The 20,131-nt window shown below is 39.5% G+C and overlaps 1 protein-coding gene and 2 pseudogenes across 1 annotated transcript in view; 1 reads left to right on the top strand and 2 right to left on the bottom strand.

Annotated features, from left to right (window-relative positions):
- Window positions 1–20,131, top strand: part of LOC137254259 (leucine-rich repeat-containing protein 15-like) — a 1,016,997-nt gene that overhangs the window by 455,533 nt on the left and 541,333 nt on the right. The window lies entirely within an intron of this gene.
- On the bottom strand, window positions 3,540–4,634 carry LOC137254087 (uroporphyrinogen decarboxylase-like; annotated as a pseudogene).
- Window positions 5,905–7,022, bottom strand: LOC137252832 (venom serine carboxypeptidase-like; annotated as a pseudogene).

Genomic DNA, 20,131 nt, shown 5'->3' on the forward strand with positions numbered 1-20,131 from the left:
ACTCAAGGTGAGGCCAAAGAGATAGTTGGGCGATGTCCTTTAACGAAAGACGGTTTCGAAACAGCGTGGAAAAATCTTTGTGATAGATACGAAAATAAACGTATCTTAGTAAACGCCCAATTAAAAATTCTTTTTAGTTTGAAAGCAGTTGAGAGTGAATGCGGTATCTCTATAAAGAAACTGCAACGTGAAATAAATAATTGCATCTCGTCGCTCCAATGTCATCATATAGACATATCAAACTGGGATGCAATTATAACATATCTATGTTCCACAAAACTGCCAGAAACCACACTGGCACTCTGGGAACAAACAATTGAAAACAAAACGGAAATTTCAAAATGGGCTGATATGGATAGATTCTTATCCAATCGTTTCCAATCCTTAGAAACCGTGACTGATCAGGTGGAACGCCCATTTCGACTACTTCTACTTCACAGCGAAACCCTTTGACAATAACCATGCCGTAACAAAAAGGTCAATACTTTCTGCGATCGCTAAACTTTTCGACCCTCTTGGCTGGCTGGCACCAGTCGTAATTGTAGCCAAAATAATAATGCAAAATATTTGGTTGGAAGGGACAGGCTGGGATGAAGATGTGTCTGAAACTACTCTACATCGGTGGCAATTATTCATGACTGACTACGAAAAGATCAACGATATACGCATACCGCGGTGGGTTCACTACACATTGAAGGACAATGTCGAAATACATGGATTCAGCGATGCCTCGGAAAAGCATATGCCGCCACTGTCTTCCTTAGGGTACAAACGAAGGATCAAGTCTTCACCAACTTGCTGATGGCCAAGACGAGAGTAGCCCCGGTCAAAACTATATCATTGCCTCGACTGGAACTCTGCGGCGCAGTCCTACTTGCAGAAATGATAGAGTCGGCCATAGAAAATATGCAACTTCCCAATATTAAAGTAACACTTTGGACAGATTCGACGATAGTACTGGCATGGATCCGAAAACCACCATGTTCGTGGTCAACGTTTGTGGCACATCGAATAACGAAAATTATCGACAAAGTTGGAGTCAAAGTATGGCGGCATGTAGACTCTGCGTCAAACCCTGCAGGTTTGGCGAGCAGAGGCCTCCTCGCTTCGGATCTAATCGACAATTCTTTGTGGTGGCAGGGACCTTCTTGGTTACAAGAAGACAACGAAAATTGGCCAACACAAGAAGAAGATTACAACACGAATATCGAAGAAAAGAGGGTGAAAGTTCATACAACTTCGGTCAAAAATAACTTTGATATTCTAGATAGGTTTTCCGATTTACCAAGGGCTTTGCGGGTTATATCCTATATTCTTCGGTTTTTCCAGAATACGCACCCAAAAACTAAAGCCTCCTTCAAAAGGGATTCTCATTCGATCGCTCCTGACGAAATAGAAAAAACAACACGAAGATTGATAACAATATGCCAGAGGCAACATTATCAAGAAGAGTACGCAAACTTGAAGTCAGGAAATCTAATAAATGGGAAGAGTGAGATTTTACCCCTGAACCCATATATAGATGAAGAAGGCATCATTCGAACTGGGGGCGGACTGGGGCATCGAAAGACATGTCCCATAATGAAAGTCATCCCATTATTCTTCCTTATACTTGCAGGTTATCCAGACTTATAGTCCAATCCTCTCATGAGACCACCCTGCATGGAGGGAACCAGCTGATGCTACGTCATATCCGCACTCAGTACTGGATCCCACGCGTTAAAGTCATGATAAGGTCGGTTATCCACAACTGTAAAGTCTGCACTATTTACAGGAAGCAGACGCAAACGCAACTTATGGGGATCCTTCCGAAAGGGCGCACCACCTTTACTAGGGCCTTCACTAACACTGGGGTAGATTTCGCGGGACCATTCGATATAAAATCCTACCGAGGGAGGGGATGTCGAATTTCAAAAGGATACGTTTGCCTGTTTGTCTGCTTTTCGACGAAAGCCATCCATCTAGAAGCGACAAACGATCTTAGTACCGGGTCCTTCCTAGCTGCCTTCGCCAGATTCGTATCCAGACGAGGCTGTCCGAAAAACGTTTACTCCGACAATGGTACTAACTTTGTCGGAGCTTCTCGATCTTTACGATCCGAGTTCAAAGCATTTCTGCGTGAAGCAAGGGACGGAACGTTGACTAAATATAGCCATCACATTATAGAATGGCATTTTATACCGCCAAGCGCTCCTCACATGGGAGGTTTGTGGGAAGCGGGGGTAAAAGGTTTTAAGACCCACTTTAAAAAGATCGCGTCCAATCATAAATATACTCTCGAAGAGTTTACAACCCTCTTATGTCGAATTGAGGCCTGCCTCAACTCGAGACTTCTAAGTCCCTCATCCAACGACCCTTCCGACCTGGAGCCGCTTACTCCAGGCCATTTTCTCGTAGGTGGGCATCTTTTAGCTCCACCTGAACTCGACTGTAGTGAAAACCCTGCCTCCATTGTAAACCGATGGCAAAAGATGAAAGCCCTTCATCAAACCTTTTGCAAAAGATGGAAATCGGAATATCTCACCGAGATCCAGAAAAGGTATAAATGGAAACATCCACAATCCAACTTAAAACCCGGGGACCTAGTCGTCATAAAAGAGGACAACCTACAACCAAACGAGTGGAGAATGGGGAGAGTCGTCAACACACATCCAGGTTCCGATAACCGTGTACGTGTTGTTGACGTCAATACAATTAAGGGACAAATTAGCAGACCAATCGCGAAACTGGTACTACTTCCGCCCAACGACAACGAAAATGAACTTTAATAGTCCACATTCCTCCATCCCAAATAACCCAGCTCTCGTTCACCCCGAACGAGGCCAACACCCCGGTAACCCTGCTCTCGTTCCCCTGAACGAGGCCAACAAAACCCTAACGCAGATTTACTATCTGCCACAGAATGCTTCTTCCAACAATTGCGTTAGTGCGCCGTGGCCACCACGCAATTGTTCAGAAGGTAATTGAATGTAGGCATTGACCCCAGAATTTTGGTCGTATCGTCACCAGAATATCGCCGCACCTCTCCCATCACACCGTGGGTATTCATCTCACAGCTGATGTCACGCTGTTTAAACTTTTTCCACGTTATTAAATAAATAATAAATTAAAAATTGCTTTAAATGATTGTTTTCATCCATTTAAAGCAATAAGGGCTAACAACGCCATCAAAAAAGGGACATCAGCTGATTTCGAAGCATGCTTAATGATAGCAGCGTATTTCATCGGTGCGATCCAACGGATATTAGTGCCCCAAAACAATGAAACCTTTCCACCAAAGTAAACCCCAACGAATTTCCACCCTTCTGTCACCACTGAGTAATGTGCTAACAGCGACATAAAAAATATGGTTAATGAATGACTTCTCACATGGAAAATCTCAAGCACAAACCATTTTTTCCAACAGCTTTAAACAATTTCCTGAAAACCTAACAACCAAATCATTTATTCCTTTTTACTTACTACAAAACAATAAGCCGCTATAGAAGTCAAATGAAAAAATGCTACATCTTTATATTCGCATTATCAGTTTAGCATTTTTAAAGTGCTTTATGCACAGCATCCACAAAACCTTCCATGCTTACAATTGGCGTTTGTGGTGTAATACCGTGCCCTATATTTGCAATATAACGTTGCTTGCACGAATTTCTTCTGGTGTTTTATACATATCCTGCCGATCTAAATTGCCTTGCAAAGCAATATTTGGACCAACTTGCTTCCGTGCCTCTACTGGATCCGCAGTCCAATCTAAGCCTATGATGTCATAATCCAAAGTTGCTTGCTCTTTCAATGAGTGGCCAGCACCTTTAGCAAAGAGTGTCAAAGGCACTAAAGGTACTGATTTTTGCTGCAAACGTTCGACCAACTTATCACGAATTTCTTTATGTAGGGTACTGCCCATTTCAGAAAATCTTCTTTGCGTAAATGCTCTGCTGAAGATTCGAAAATTTGCAGCAATTGTGCACCGGCCTTTGTCGGCATTTCCAAATAATCAACAATGGCGTCAGTCACCATGCTTAATAGCCTTTTTGAATCTACTGGAAAACCGGTAAGCCAAGCTTTTGATTTAGACATCGTTTTACTGCCGCCCCCTTCAATCATGTAACCAATTAGTGTCCACGGTGCACCCGTGAAACCAATAAGTGGCACACTTCCTTCTAGCTTGTGGCGCATCATTGTAATAGCATCGGCAACATATGTCAAGCGCCCCACCGCTCCCTCAGGTGTGAGCTTTGCTAAATCAGCAGGTGTTTGCAATGGTTCTGGGAAAACGGGACCCACACCCGCATGCATTTCCACTGTCACACCAAGTGCTTGCGGTATTACTAGAATGTCTGAAAATATGATAGATGCATCCAAGTCGAAACGTCTCAGCGGCTGCATTGTCACTTCACATGTCAGTTCGGGTGTACGACAAATAGTAAAGAAATCATGAAGCTTACGTACCTCTTGAAATAGCGTCCAGCGTCGGATTACCCAAACGGGCACCCTGTCAACGGGCTCGCCACGCGCTGCTCTCAAGAGATTATCATTTTTAAGCGGTGGAAAGTTCTTTGTATCTTTCATTTTGTATTGTTTATTAACTGGACTATGCTTTCTGTGGCGAATTACACCGTAAAGTGTTGCCTTTGTTTTGTTTTGGTTTAATTTATAACTTGTGAAATGTAGAGCTGCGACCGGCACGAAAAAAAAAAAGGAGTGCTGCCAGCTCTAAGCCGATGCTAAGCATGAAACTTTAATAAATCTTTGTTTTGATAAAACTTTTAACTCTTCGGTCTAATCAGACTCAGTATCAAGTAGGGTTTGTTATTGTGATACAAACAAAAAAAAAAAAATAAAAAAAAAAATAAGTAACTATTTTTGTTGTTATATCGGCCTACTGATTTAAAGATCGCGGGTTCGAATCGAGCTCAAGGCCTAACAATAATTTTTTATCATTATTATTGTTATGATAAATTTTTTCTTAATTGAAAAAATTTTTAAATTAGAATAGAAGAAAGAAAAAATTTTAGACAACTGCCAAAGCTCGTTGTTTAGATCCATTTCGGGAACTGCTAAATTCCTTCATCGGCAACGTTTAGGCGCCGCTGCTATAACCATTCAGCCACCACAGCGGTTTTTTGTTTGTCTTCATTAATCCTACTTCTATTCTGGTTCGTGCCAATTGATATTCACACCACTGCGACATCTGTTGCAGAATAGCTGTGAAAATTGGACTTGTTTGTTGGCAATGCTGCCATAGTGTCATATTTTATTGACACTTTTTTTCCCCGTGCTCTGGGATGTATTAACAATTTTTGTTGTTATATCGGCCTACTGATTTAAAGATCGCGGGTTCGAATCGAGCTCAAGGCCTAACAATAATTTTTTATCATTATTATTGTTATGATAAATTTTTTCTTAATTGAAAAAATTTTTAAATTAGAATAGAAGAAAGAAAAAATTTTTGACAACTGCCAAAGCTCGTTGTATAGATCCATTTCAGGAACTGCTAAATTCCTTCATCGGCAACGTTTAGGCGCCGCTGCTATAACCATTCAGCCACCACAGCGGTTTTTTGTTTGTCTTCATTAATCCTACTTCTATTCTGGTTCGTGCCAATTGATATTCACACCACTGCGACATCTGTTGCAGAATAGCTGTGAAAATTGGACTTGTTTGTTGGCAATGCTGCCATAGTGTCATATTTTATTGACACTTTTTTCCCCGTGCTCTGGGATGTATTAACAATTTTTGTTGTTATATCGGCCTACTGATTTTTATGCAGTTACTTTCTCTTGTATATTGTAATTATTTGCACATTTTACCCTGATTGAATTTACGTCCATCTTTATCGGTACCTGTCCAAGAAAAATATTGTGGCACTCATTTTTTAGTTTCCTCCGAATTGGCATCCAATCTCCTTCATGCATAACAATCGTAATCAATTTGCCAATCGGGTGATAGGTTGAAGGCTAATTCATGACCGCGCCACACCCAAACACCGGATATGGTACTATCATTATCCTCACCAAACAGGCACACTAAAGCAAAGGCTTGCTTACGCATTTCATCGCGACGTCGAAACATACCAGTGATGAGATTGCACAACACAAACACTTTTGTAAGCTCACTATTATATTTATATTCACCGAACCAGATAGAATAATTTTCTTGATCGAATTTTTGCCAAAAGTAGGGAACGGAAACAGATTCATCCTCGTTGGAGTATGAACGTTTGAAATCATCGAAATTGAATGTACCTATTGAGAGTGAATCGAAATGATTTAAGCAGTTACGTGTCAAAGGATAAGCAACTATTATATCCAACTGTCCACTATAAATGCAAATAGTATAATTATTTAATAATTGTGATATCCATGGTGCAAGCGTGTCCATTACATCCTTCTTCAAAAACCTTTCAACTTTATTTTCTTTACCCAAATCATGAAAAGTCATATTACCAACAAGCATGGCACGACGCGTTGTTGCCGATTGCAGGAAATTACCAAGCGCATCAGCGGGTTCGTCATTGTCAGTTTTCAAATAATTATAGTAAAAATTAAAACCGGTTAGATTAAGAAAAAGTGAACCATTCAAAATAATATCATTGATAAGACTATCAAAATTTCGAAAGCGCATTCCATGTCATGTTGTTCTATGCATTTTTACCCCTTTCTTCTTGTTCATGGAACTGTTGCAAACCACGATCATCTATCAATTCCAATTGGTATAAATAATCACTATAATTTGGTTGATGTAATAGATCTGAAAGTCCATTACCAATGGCTAAGCCCTTCTGTGGTATATAAACACGCGTTTATTGCATTTGGCACCAAATGTATGTGATATGCTAACGCTAGTACATATTTACCAGCATACGATTCACCCGTAATCCAAAATCCACTGGAATTACGCCATTCAAATAATTCGTATAATTGCATAACAGCTTCATGTAAATTCCGTCCAACATCTTTTTCATTACCCGCATAAGCATCGTCACTACCAGTAAAACTGAAACCAGTATCAACTGGACTATTACCCTAATTTCTTACATAAATGGTTTAAGTAGTGCTATTTTAACTTTAAGCACTTTGCGGAGAATTCTTGTTGCACACAAAGTGCTTACCTACATATATATATAAATATGTGCGTATTGCTGTACTTTAATGTTTTATTTAAACTTACTTCCATCGCTATGCGCCACACCCTCACGCAACAGGAAATACCTCAAGCCCTCTATTGTGTAAAGTTTAGCTGCCTCAACCGGATGACCAGAATCAAGCAATAAACCTGCGCCCGTGTGTGTGTCCAAACGTAGCTGTGATTCTGTTAAGAAAGCTTCATCTGAAACACAATACCAACCACTGTATGCAGCAGAGTAAATGTGGCCGCGCGATTTTAAAGTGTGCCAAAAATGCGCTACAGCCGTCTTGTGGCGCTATTCGTTAGTACGGATAAAATATGTGTTTGCTATCCTCGCTTCGGCGAATACATGACGATATAGCGCAGATATATACTCGCAATATTGTGCAACGGGCACGTTTTGAGCTGCTGCTTGTTGGATTTTTGTACCATGTTCATCAGTGCCATTAATTGTCATTAATTGATATGACTGCTCATTGTAATATTATACCCTGAAAATGCAAAAGAGAAAATATTGATCAATGAAAAAGAAATAAGGTTAGAATTAGCAAATTTTACTAAACGAACAGTAACTATACTCACCGCATGTCGTAAATCAATGACATTTTTTTTCCTTTTTTTTCCATTCAGGAAATGGAAAAGCGTAGCAGATGTCAAAATCTCTACATTTAATGTCTGACTGTCAATGATTATTGCAATACAAACGTTAGGCCTCATGCGCAAGCATCTCGCGCACTACACGTCATGCACTACATGCGCACTACATGTCACGCACTACACGTCACGTACTACATGCGCACTACACGTCACGCACTACATGCCGCACTAAATATCGCGCACAACACGCCGCACATGTCGCGTATTACATATCTCGATCAATCATTCAGATTTGAAATACGTAATTCCACGAATCTCAACATTATCGACAATACACGTCAAAAAATAATGTTGAGTGGTGGAAGTGCAACTCTGTAATACATTTTCAGCCAGGTTTCGAACCGTTCCGTGTGGTGGCAGGCCACTTGTTGTGGAAGCAAAGTTCACCACAAATCAAAAGTAAATTTTAACACTAAACAAATCAAATTATAAAATGTACTAAAGGCGCTAAAGCAACAGCCACATCGCATGGATGCGTGAGAAATTCGTTTTTTCTTCCTTTCTTTGCGCGCAAAAGTATTTACTTATGGCCTTTAATTTTTTATTTCAATTAAATTTTATTTCAATAAAATTTTTTTTTTCTTCTGCGAAAATATATTAGAGATAATTTTTTTGTTTACGCCACCCAAACAACATTCCGCCAACCTCAATTTGGGCATGATCAATGATACCAATATTCTTTCAGATCATGACCCGTTACCAAACCTTATTGGCCAAGTCAGAGGGAGGCGCAAAACGTTTCGACGTTGCTTGCCAGCTCTGCGGCAGGGATCATAGCCTTAGGATCTGTGCCGAATATCGAAAAAAATCCTCAGAAGAGAGGTTGCGGGCAGTAATTTTGCATAAGTATCGTCCAAACTGTCTGTCGCCCTTTCACCGCGTGGACAAATGTAACAGCAAGTATCGCTGCAAGAGGTGCCAAGAGAAGCACCACACCACGCTTCATTTAGATGAGCGTCGAGCAGTATGCGACGAGACGACCACAAACGGCGAAGACAACATGTCCGACGACGCGTTGTCCATCAACCTCTCGGGACCGGCTAAATCCTGGACTCAGCAGGTGGAAGAAGAAGAGATGGAAGAAGAAAGAGAGAGAGCGGAAAAAGAGCATGCGAAAGCGGAAATGAGGTCGTCGACGAGCAGAAATGGAATGCGCAGGTTCCGACCGCTGTTGCAGCACGAACGAAGGGCGGAGGAAGAGAAAAAAGCTCGAAACCAACAAAATAATTGGCGGCACCGTGCGGTCGGACCCCATCGAAACTCAGCTAAATCGTCCAAACTCGCAAGGCAGCAACGGCGAAAGAAATCGACGCCATACTCTCTTGAAGCCCAAAATACAATGAAGCTAACGCGCGACACGCCGGAAGGCTTCCGGACAGGGTGGCTGCTCCAGGCTACACCATCGCCCATCGTGCGGCCTTTCGTGCCCATTGCGCCGACGGCCATCGTACGAATCGAATCGCGCGGCCATTTACACCTGGTTCGGGCCATTATTGATACCTGCGCCACCAGCACGATCGTCGATGCGGAGCTGGTACGCGACTTACAATTGGAGCGCCAAGGGCATGGACAATGCACCCTCATACTGCGCGGCAAATTCAGAGCGTCGACGCGCATAACCACCCAAGCAGCCGTCGTCGAAAGCCACTTCCGTTTGACTCCACCGTCCAATGTGGACCCCAAGATTGCCGCGCCCTTTGAGTTCATGCGGCTGGCGGATCCGCAATTCTACCGCTCATCACCGATACGGCTTACACTCGGCGCTGACATTTACGCCGAAATGGTGGTGAGCGGTACACCGGCATCGACAGTTGGCGGTCTCCTAACCCAACCGACCGTATTCGGGTTGGTGGTCTCGGGAGCCTGCCAAAAATAAATATCCGACTTTAACGCCTCACACATGCGCCATCCTATATATATTTAAGTAAATATGCACGGAATTTAAAACCACGTACGTATATCTAATAACTTCTTTTCTTTTTCCACAGGAGAGCGACACGTGAGGTCAACTATCTGGAGTGCAGTGCTTGCAGTCCGCAACTGCACTGCCTTCTCTCGTTACAGCGCCTTACTGGACGTGCGATCACGTGGCATCCCTTTTTTTAATTTTTTCCTTGTTGCTTACGGCAAGGGGGCCGGTATGTTTAGGCCACAGGCCTTAATATATCTCCCCCCCCCCCTCGTAACATAACTTTCTTTGGTTATTTTCTTTCGTTACTACCACCCACGTATTCTTGTGATCACTATACACACAGGCATGTGTGAGTGGTAGTTGGTATGTATCCTAGATTTTTACCGCTGTGAGCCCGCGGTACGGCAACTTTGTTGCCGGGAAACCCAACGAAGGAGCTGTATCGTGGGTTCATCGGCTCATGTAGCAAAGAGTCTCGTCCTCTTTTAATCCAGCAGCCAGCAAAGGAACACGTAATCGCCCGTTCACGTAAGTTCAACTTTTCAAAATTATTATCACATATATATCATTTTCCACAACATTTGTTAAACCTTTTCTTACCACTTGTTGTATTTATATAAATAAAAGCACTTTGTGAATTCTTTTTATTAATACGAAATCTTTTTGGTGTTTTTATTTTCTTCCCCCTTTTTCGCCTTAATTATTATTTAGCAAATACGTGGGTGCGCGCCGTTGCCACCACGCATTTGTTCACACGCATATCTGTAAGTCTATAGGTAGACTCTGTGGGTCAGGGTCGGACAGAAACAGGAACCTTTTTTTAGCTTGATTGATTGCTTTAATGTTTCGGATTATCAAAACAGTTGCCAAAACTAAAAAACTTTTTATACGTATTTTTTGGTTTTAGATCAACTCTGCCCTACAGTTGGCTCCATCAAAAGGGAAATACAAAAAAAAGGAAAATTTTTACAATTTATTTAATAATTTGGGAAAAATTTAAACAACGTGACATCAGGACGGACAAGGCGACAGCTGTTTCGATTATACCTTGTAAATCTCTTCAAAGCCTTTTCTCCCGGGAGTGGGAGTCGAACTCGCACTCCTACGATAGTTGAAATGGTTGTAAACGCATTCAGCTACGTCATGCCTGTTGTGTAGTTCTTCCCAATTGCCTTCTTTTTGCATATTTTAATCTTTTACACATTGCATACTTCGTATGCAATTATGTGTTAAAGCTATGCTTGGTACGGCGGTTTTCAAAGAAACTTTGGTTTTTGTTGCTGTTTTCGCTCTATTTATAGAACTACAACGAATTAACCAATTTTGTCTGTTTGTATGATTTTAATAATCGGGGATTGCCCATATTGCTTTTTCAAATGTATGAAAACATTTATTTGAAGCAATTTTTTAATTTTATAATTTATTTAATAATTTGGGAAAAATTTAAACAACGTGACATCAGGACGGACAAGGCGAGAGCTGTTTCGATTATACCTTGTAAATCTCTTCAAAGCCTTTTCTCCCGGGAGTGGGAGTCGAACTCGCACTCCTACGATAGTTGAAATGGTTGTAAACGCATTCAGCTACGTCATGCCTGTTGTGTAGTTCTTCCCAATTGCCTTCTTTTTGCATATTTTAATCTTTTACACATTGCATACTTCGTATGCAATTATGTGTTAAAGCTATGCTTGGTACGGCGGTTTTCAAAGAAACTTTGGTTTTTGTTGCTGTTTTCGTTCTATTTATAGAACTACAACGAATTAACCAATTTTGTCTGTTTGTATGATTTTAATAATCGGGGATTGCCCATATTGCTTTTTCAAATGTATGAAAACATTTATTTGAAGCAATTTTTTAATTTTATAATTTATTTAATAATTTGGGAAAAATTTAAACAACGTGACATCAGGACGGACAAGGCGACAGCTGTTTCGATTATACCTTGTAAATCTCTTCAAAGCCTTTTCTCCCGGGAGTGGGAGTCGAACTCGCACTCCTACGATAGTTGAAATGGTTGAAAACGCATTCAGCTACGTCATGCCTGTTGTGTAGTTCTTCCCAATTGCCTTCTTTTTGCATATTTTAATCTTTTACACATTGCATACTTCGTATGCAATTATGTGTTAAAGCTATGCTTGGTACGGCGGTTTTCAAAGAAACTTTGGTTTTTGTTGCTGTTTTCGTTCTATTTATAGAACTACAACGAATTAACCAATTTTGTCTGTTTGTATGATTTTAATAATCGGGGATTGCCCATATTGCTTTTTCAAATGTATGAAAACATTTATTTGAAGCAATTTTTTAATTTTATAATTTATTTAATAATTTGGGAAAAATTTAAACAACGTGACATCAGGACGGACAAGGCGACAGCTGTTTCGATTATACCTTGTAAATCTCTTCAAAGCCTTTTCTCCCGGGAGTGGGAGTCGAACTCGCACTCCTACGATACTTGAAATGGTTGTAAACGCATTCAGCTACGTCATGCCTGTTGTGTAGTTCTTCCCAATTGCCTTCTTTTTGCATATTTTAATCTTTTACACATTGCATACTTCGTATGCAATTATGTGTTAAAGCTATGCTTGGTACGGCGGTTTTCAAAGAAACTTTGGTTTTTGTTGCTGTTTTCGTTCTATTTATAGAACTACAACGAATTAACCAATTTTGTCTGTTTGTATGATTTTAATAATCGGGGATTGCCCATATTGCTTTTTCAAATGTATGAAAACATTTATTTGAAGCAAATTTTAATTTTATAATTTATTTAATAATTTGGGAAAAATTTAAACAACGTGACATCAGGACGGACAAGGCGACAGCTGTTTCGATTATACCTTGTAAATCTCTTCAAAGCCTTTTCTCCCGGGAGTGGGAGTCGAACTCGCACTCCTACGATAGTTGAAATGGTTGTAAACGCATTCAGCTACGTCATGCCTGTTGTGTAGTTCTTCCCAATTGCCTTCTTTTTGCATATTTTAATCTTTTACACATTGCATACTTCGTATGCAATTATGTGTTAAAGCTATGCTTGGTACGGCGGTTTTCAAAGAAACTTTGGTTTTTGTTGCTGTTTTCGTTCTATTTATAGAACTACAACGAATTATCCAATTTTGTCTGTTTGTATGATTTTAATAATCGGGGATTGCCCATATTGCTTTTTCAAATGTATGAAAACATTTATTTGAAGCAATTTTTTAATTTTATAATTTATTTAATAATTTGGGAAACATTTAAACAACGTGACATCAGGACGGACAAGGCGACAGCTGTTTCGATTATACCTTGTAAATCTCTTCAAAGCCTTTTCTCCCGGGAGTGGGAGTCGAACTCGCACTCCTACGATAGTTGAAATGGTTGTAAACGCATTCAGCTACGTCATGCCTGTTGTGTAGTTCTTCCCAATTGCCTTCTTTTTGCATATTTTAATCTTTTACACATTGCATACTTCGTATGCAATTATGTGTTAAAGCTATGCTTGGTACGGCGGTTTTCAAAGAAACTTTGGTTTTTGTTACTGTTTTTACTTTTCGTAAGCAGTGCGTCCGCTTTGAATATGATTAAATTTTTTTCTCTGAAGCGGTGCGTCCGTGAATAAGTGTGACATCACTTTTTTTTTTTTTTTTGTAATCCCGGTGCGTCCGAGGACAATACATTACAAATTTGGAAGGATGTGGTGCGTCCGTATCTATAAAAAAATAAAACCAGACAATTTTGATAAAAGCGGTGCGTCCGGTACATACAAAAAAGATTTAAATAAAATACAATAGAATCAACTAAAATAAGACAAACTAAAACTAAAATAAAATTAAATAAAATAAAATACAATAGAATCAAAAAAAAAAAAAAAAGAAATAAGGCAAACCCAAGTAAAATATACTAAAATAAATTAAAATGCACTAAAAACAAAAATTTATTCGGATTGGCGGAATCAATATCGAAAATCCGAACAAGCCTCCAATTTTTAAACGGTTGCGAAATTCCAAATACTTTTACTTACATTATTACTACCTACTAATTTGTATTTTCCATACCTAAATTTTCTTTTATTCCTTAAAACTGCTAAATTAAAAAGAAAAAGAATTATTTCTTACATAAATAAGTATGCTAATTCTAACATCTTTTAGATCAACCTTTTAAAATTGATGATAATTTTTATTAATAAAGAATTATAAATAAAAAGTTTGTAAAATGGGAATGCTGACGTCTCCCTTTATTTAGAAGGCATAGGTAAGGGCCCACCGAAAATCAGGTGCGTTTATATTTTTACTTCTCATAAATATTTTTGCAATTTCTATGTAAGAATTTAAAAATCAAAGGTTGACAAGAATACGTCTTTATATAAGGAGATATTTTTCGCTGATTTTTGTCCATTTATATAAGGGAAGTGCTTAAAACTTTTTTATTTTGTTTTTATTTCGTATCATGGTCTATACTTCTATATCTATACTCTATACTTAATATATATTTTGAAAGCCGTTTTCTTCTGGACCGCAAAGCTCGAGAACGGCTGAACCGATTGAGATGAAATTTTGAGCATAGATTTGGTGGTGGCTCGACGTGGTTATAGGCTAAAAAACGGCAAATATTTAGAAACGTTTTTGAGATATCGACCAAAATGTGGACCAGGGTGACCCTAAAATGTGTTCATGCGATATGGGTATCAAACGATAGGTATCGACGAGGGTTTTAATGTAGAGTTGATTTCATTTCTATATCCAACTTAGTTTGCGAGATATCGACCAAAATGTGGACCAAGATAAATCTATAATGTGTTTGTACGATATGGGTATCAAACGATAGGCATTGACGAGGATATTAATGCAAGGTAGTTTTAATCTTGTTACCTTAGTTCGTTTGGGAGATATCGAAAATGTGGACCAGGGTAACCTCTTAAGGGTTATATACATATATTATGGGTATTGTGGCACCACGGCCGAACGGAACCCTGTCGATAACTTGTTACTTTGTATTTATTGTGAATCACCTGTTTGTATGTATGCATTGGAATGTAAACCGCGATTGTCTCTTGTCAATATCATTCGCTGAAAGTAAGCCGAGACGCAACCGCGGTAAGTTTAATTTGTACAATTCCATTATTTCTTCGATATTCATCACATTTGCATGGAATTCCTGTTCTACAAATAAATTCTCAAACACTTAAACGTTAAAATCAATTTGATGTTAAATTTCGAGTCATCGTCCGAGCTGCAGCGATCACATCTTTATTTCGCGGTTGCAATTTTTATAAAGTTTGCTTTGGCCCAAATAACTTCATCACTGTTACCGTTACCGGCGTTTTTTATGCTGCCTAAACAATAAGTACATTTTTTCTTTCGTCATACTAAATGTATATGTATGTTGCTGCAAAGCCACTTGGTGAATTTTATTATATATATTGTTCCATTTAATTATCATGCCATTCGGGACTTTGCTGCGAACACCGGTACGGAAGAAAAGTCCACGTTTGCAAGATTATCAGACAAAAGAAAGTGGAGCAAATACACCAGAAAATCCAGTAAACGTAGCAATGAGTAGCGACGAATGCAACAACATCGCTCAACAAGTACAGAAAAGTAATTTACAAGCAGAAGTGGTAAGCGTTGATGGAAACAACCAGCGGCTGCAAGAAGAGGGTGGCGCTACTAACGACAACAACGTAGAGGTACAAAATAACGTCATATCTGTGCTTCAGAAACAAATCGCAGCATTGGAGAGTGAGTTGAAAAGCGTGCATAACAAGGTTAGGAAGAATGAGGCGCAGAACTGCCAACTAAAATTAGCGGTCCAGCATCATACGATGTCAACTCCCGTTACAAATGGTAATATCCACGAATCTTCCAAACGAGTAATGTATTCCGCAACCCAGCCCGTTAACTTTCCCATGTCCTACGCCACCATACAAAGCTCCGTTGCGCCCTCAGCTGACGTCGCTGCGCCAAACGCTGCTTCCTTCGTCCGCGCTGCCCACAACACAATGCAATCGGGCCATTCTGCCGCGCCTGATCCGACGCCGTTAACGAGCAACTACGTTTTAGGTTCGGTCGACCAGAGCAGCTCATTCAAAGCCAGCTAGCTGCGGTGAAGGAAATTATCCCTATATCGGAAGGCGGAGTTGTCAAGATAATATCACTTGCTACTAAAGTAAAAAATTTGTCTGCCTTTTTACAGACCGCCGGCGGTCATCAACATTTAGCAAATCCAACCTTGACTTCCGAGCTAATCAACAAGTTACCAATGTCAAAGCGCCTTGAATGGGCGCGCTACTCATCCGCAATACAGCCGTATCCTACTGTCGTTCACTTTAGCGAGTGGCTTAGTGAAATATCGAGTTTAATTTGCAAAGTCCAAGAGCACGAGCAACGTGAGCCAAAATGTTGGGTGGTACTACACGCCGTGGAAGAGCAACCAACTTATAAGTCCAAATGCGTCATGTGTCAAAATCAGCACAAACTTCAGGAATGTGAACGCTTTTTGAACGCGAGTGTAGCAGATAGGTGGAAGTTCGTAAAAAGCCAACGATTATGCTTCGCATGCCTAACTAGAGGCCACTCCTCGCGACAATGTCGCCGCATCACAAGCTGCTTCCCGATGCTACCCCTTTGCGCCGTCTTGCAGATAAGTCCACATCAGACATACATGGTCGTCGTACCCCAAACTCAGCATCAGTACTGATTAGCATCACTAACGTCAAGTCTAGTAAACTTTCGTTTCCGTATTTTGCCCGTGACGTTGTACAATTATGGGAATACTGTTGACACTTACGCTTTATTCGATGAAGGTTCTTCCGTTACCATGATCGACAGTTCAATAGTCGAGAAATTGGGTCTCAAGGGTGAAGCGCGAAGCTTAAATGTGCAGTGGTTTGGTGAGCACAAGGCATACCAGCCTGCCTTAGTGGTCAGCATGTTGATTAGCGGGTATGAATAAAAAGCATACGCTTCGGCACGTTTACAGTGTACGTGATCTGAATTTGCCATGTCAGAGTCTGAGCGATACTGATATTTTTCAAAGCATTAGTCATAACCGCTTTCTTCCAGTAGTACCATATAATGGGGCTACACCAAAACTACTCATAGGACTGGATCACTGCCACTTAGGACTTCCGAGTGAGACCATAGGAATCAATGCCAACGGACCGTATGCCGCCCACACTGAGTTGGGGTGGACAGTCCCTTCTCCAGAATCGAACACAAGTCTCTTCGTAGGGCATACGTCTGAGCAAAGGCTTGACGTCATGATTGCTGACAATTTCAGCACTGAAGGGTTTGGTGTAAGGTCATCACCGCCCATTGAGTGTAAATCAGACGTGCGAGCACGTTCATTGCTTGCCTCAACGCACCATGTAGACGGGCACTACGAAACCGGCCCGCCTTGGGAAAGCAGACGACGTCCATCTCTCTGAAAGCTACACAGCTGCGTACAAACGTTTCGTCGGTATTGAAAGGCGCATGCAAAAAGATCCAGTATTCGCCAGTGCGTTCAAGGATATCATGGACTGTTACATCACCGAGGGCTACGCGCGCAGACTCGCAGACTCACGCCAGATGAAGCAGCATAAAGCTCTCAAAAAACTTGGTACTTGCCACACTTTGGGGTGACCAATCCTAACAAGCCTGGAAAACTTCGCCTAGTGTTTGATACTGCAGTTGAGTCCCATGGTGTTTCATATTTCATATTACTTTATTCAGTCTATGATTTACAAGAATCTTACAGACTATATTAAACATTATTAAACATAAGGTTTATTTACAGTAAAGTTAATTTAAAATGGAAAATAACATATTTTTAAAACTTCGACGAGATATCGAAAAATCAATACAATAATTATTATTGATTGAGTTAATAGCAATTAGAGCGCGAGAGATCGGGCCATTAAGTGCGTAATTAGATCTAAAATGGTCAATTACAAACATAGTATATTGGCGCAAAGTCCGTGATGGAACATAAAAGTTCAAAGACTCTAACAGTATCGGGCAATCAATATTGCCATTGGAAATATCATAAATAAACATTATAGATGTAATTACTCTTATACTTTCTAATGTGTGAAGATTAATTAGCTTACACCTAGATATATATGGAGGAAGAGGCAGATCGAAGTTTATATCGTATAAACATGAATATTTTTTGCACACGTTCGACTCTCTTATTGTGTAACTCGTAATAAGGACTCCATATTATGGAACCATACGCAAGCCTTGACCGTACAAAGGCATTGTATAATAGTTTTTTAGTATATGGGTCCTTAAATTCGGATCCATTTCTTTTAATAAAGGCCAGTAAGGAATATGCTTTGGGGATAATAAAATTTAAGTGCTCGGTGAATGTAAAAGACGAATCAAATACAACACCTAAATCCCGAATTCTATTCACCCTAAGTAACGGCTTATTAGAGACATAGTAAGAAGAAATCAATTTATTACATAATTTTGAATAAGTTATGTAATAACATTTGTTGGCATTCAGCGCAAGCTTATTTTTACAGCACCACTCACTAAAATTATTTAACTCAGATTGTAGTATGAGAGTATCAGACTCGTTCTTGATTCTGAAAAAAATTTTCAAATCATCGGCGTAAAGGAGATAATTGCATTGCTTGAAACAAGCACTTACATCATTGATAAAGAGAATAAAGAAAAGTGGGCCAAGGATACTACCTTGGGGCACACCTGAGGTTGCTACGTAAGGTGATGACTTTAAGTTGTCAATAACAACAAAATTTATCCTATTGGATTAGTATGAATAAATCCATTTTAAAAATGTTGAGTGGAAACCCATTTTTCGCAATTTAGCCAAGGGAGCTTTGTGCGAAACTCTGTCAAAAGCTTTGGATATGTCTGTATATATGCAGTCAACTTGACAACCATGAGTAAAAGACGAGATGCAGTAATTCGAATAAACGACCAGATTAGTTACTGTTGAACGCCCCGGAATGAAGCCATGCTGACATGGGCAAATATAACGCTTAACTACGGACGATAATTTAAACATCACCGTTTTCTCAAAAAGTTTGGAAATCACGGGGCACTTCGATATTGGTTGATAGTTTGTAACGTCAATTTTACTACCACTTTTATGAATAGGTTGAATAAAAGTAGTTTTCCATTCATCCAAAAAGATACCAGACTTTAATGATAAATTAAATATATGCAACAAGGGCTCTGCAACGGAAGCTACACATTGCTTCAGGAAAAAAGATGAAAATTCTTGACAATCACATTGCTTGGAGCTCTTGATCGTCTGAATACTTAAGATAATATCATCAATATCTAGAACTAATGAGGAGAAGTCGAAACAAGACGTTAACTCATTCAACATATCCCCGTCGTCATTCCACAGATCATCAGTAGCAAAGTTTGCTTTAAACAATTCTGCAAACAAATTGGCTGAGTCACTAGACGATGATGAATTCTTGCCCTTGTAAGACACAGACAACGGTATTGTTGAAACCGATTGTTTGGAGCGAATGAAATTCCACAACGATTTAGGATTCGATTTGATATTATTTTCGAAATTGAGAATATATCGATTGTACAGAAACTTATCAAGACAATTAAACTCCTTCGCGTAATTCAGATATTGTTGCTTGAGTTCGGGACTTCCTGATTTTTTAAAAAGTTTATGATATTTATTACGCAAATTTTTTAGAGTCTTTAAGCTTTTGGTATACCACGGCAACTTGTAAACCCTTGCCGGGAAACGAGGAATATTAATATTCATTATTTCCAAGATATTACTTTTGAATAAGTCAAAGCAGTCTGAAAGATTGCGATTATTAAAAAGAGACTGCCAGTCAATATTTGAAATCAAATTATTGGTCAAGGCAAAATCACATCGGCTATAATTGATACCAACTTCATTATTGAGTTTAATATTTCCACATTCATAAAACTTAATCTCCAATATCAATGGCACGTGATGTTTATCAGTATTAGATAACGGGCAGAGAGAAAGAATTAAATTATAATTAAGATCATTACTAACAAATATAAGATCGAGGATTTTACCTAGCGTATTTTCAAAATCATTGATTTGAACTAACTGTAAACTATAAAAATTATCAACTAAGTACATTTCACTAGCTAGATTGACATTAGTAGGTATGAGAGTTTTCTCACCTGGAAGATAATTCCATACGATTTTATTTAAGTTAAAATCCCCTAAAATACAAAACTTAGAATTCAAGTTAGTGCTCGAAACATGCATTATATTATTAACGTGGTTTTCGTAAATATTATCTGCACTATTTGGTGGTATATAAGAAACACTGACAAATAGACATTCTGTTTTGCCTTTTATACTGATTACTAGCAGACCCGGCAGACGTTATTCTGCCCTAAATTTGGCCTATCTGCATACATTTTAATAGGCTTTTTCCGTCTAACTCTGCCCAACCCCTCAACACTTTTTCCTATTCTTTTTATTCACTCCTCCGTC

The sequence above is a fragment of the Eurosta solidaginis genome, chromosome 5 (genome assembly GCF_040869045.1).
Source record: "Eurosta solidaginis isolate ZX-2024a chromosome 5, ASM4086904v1, whole genome shotgun sequence".
Lineage (NCBI taxonomy): Eukaryota > Metazoa > Arthropoda > Insecta > Diptera > Tephritidae > Eurosta > Eurosta solidaginis.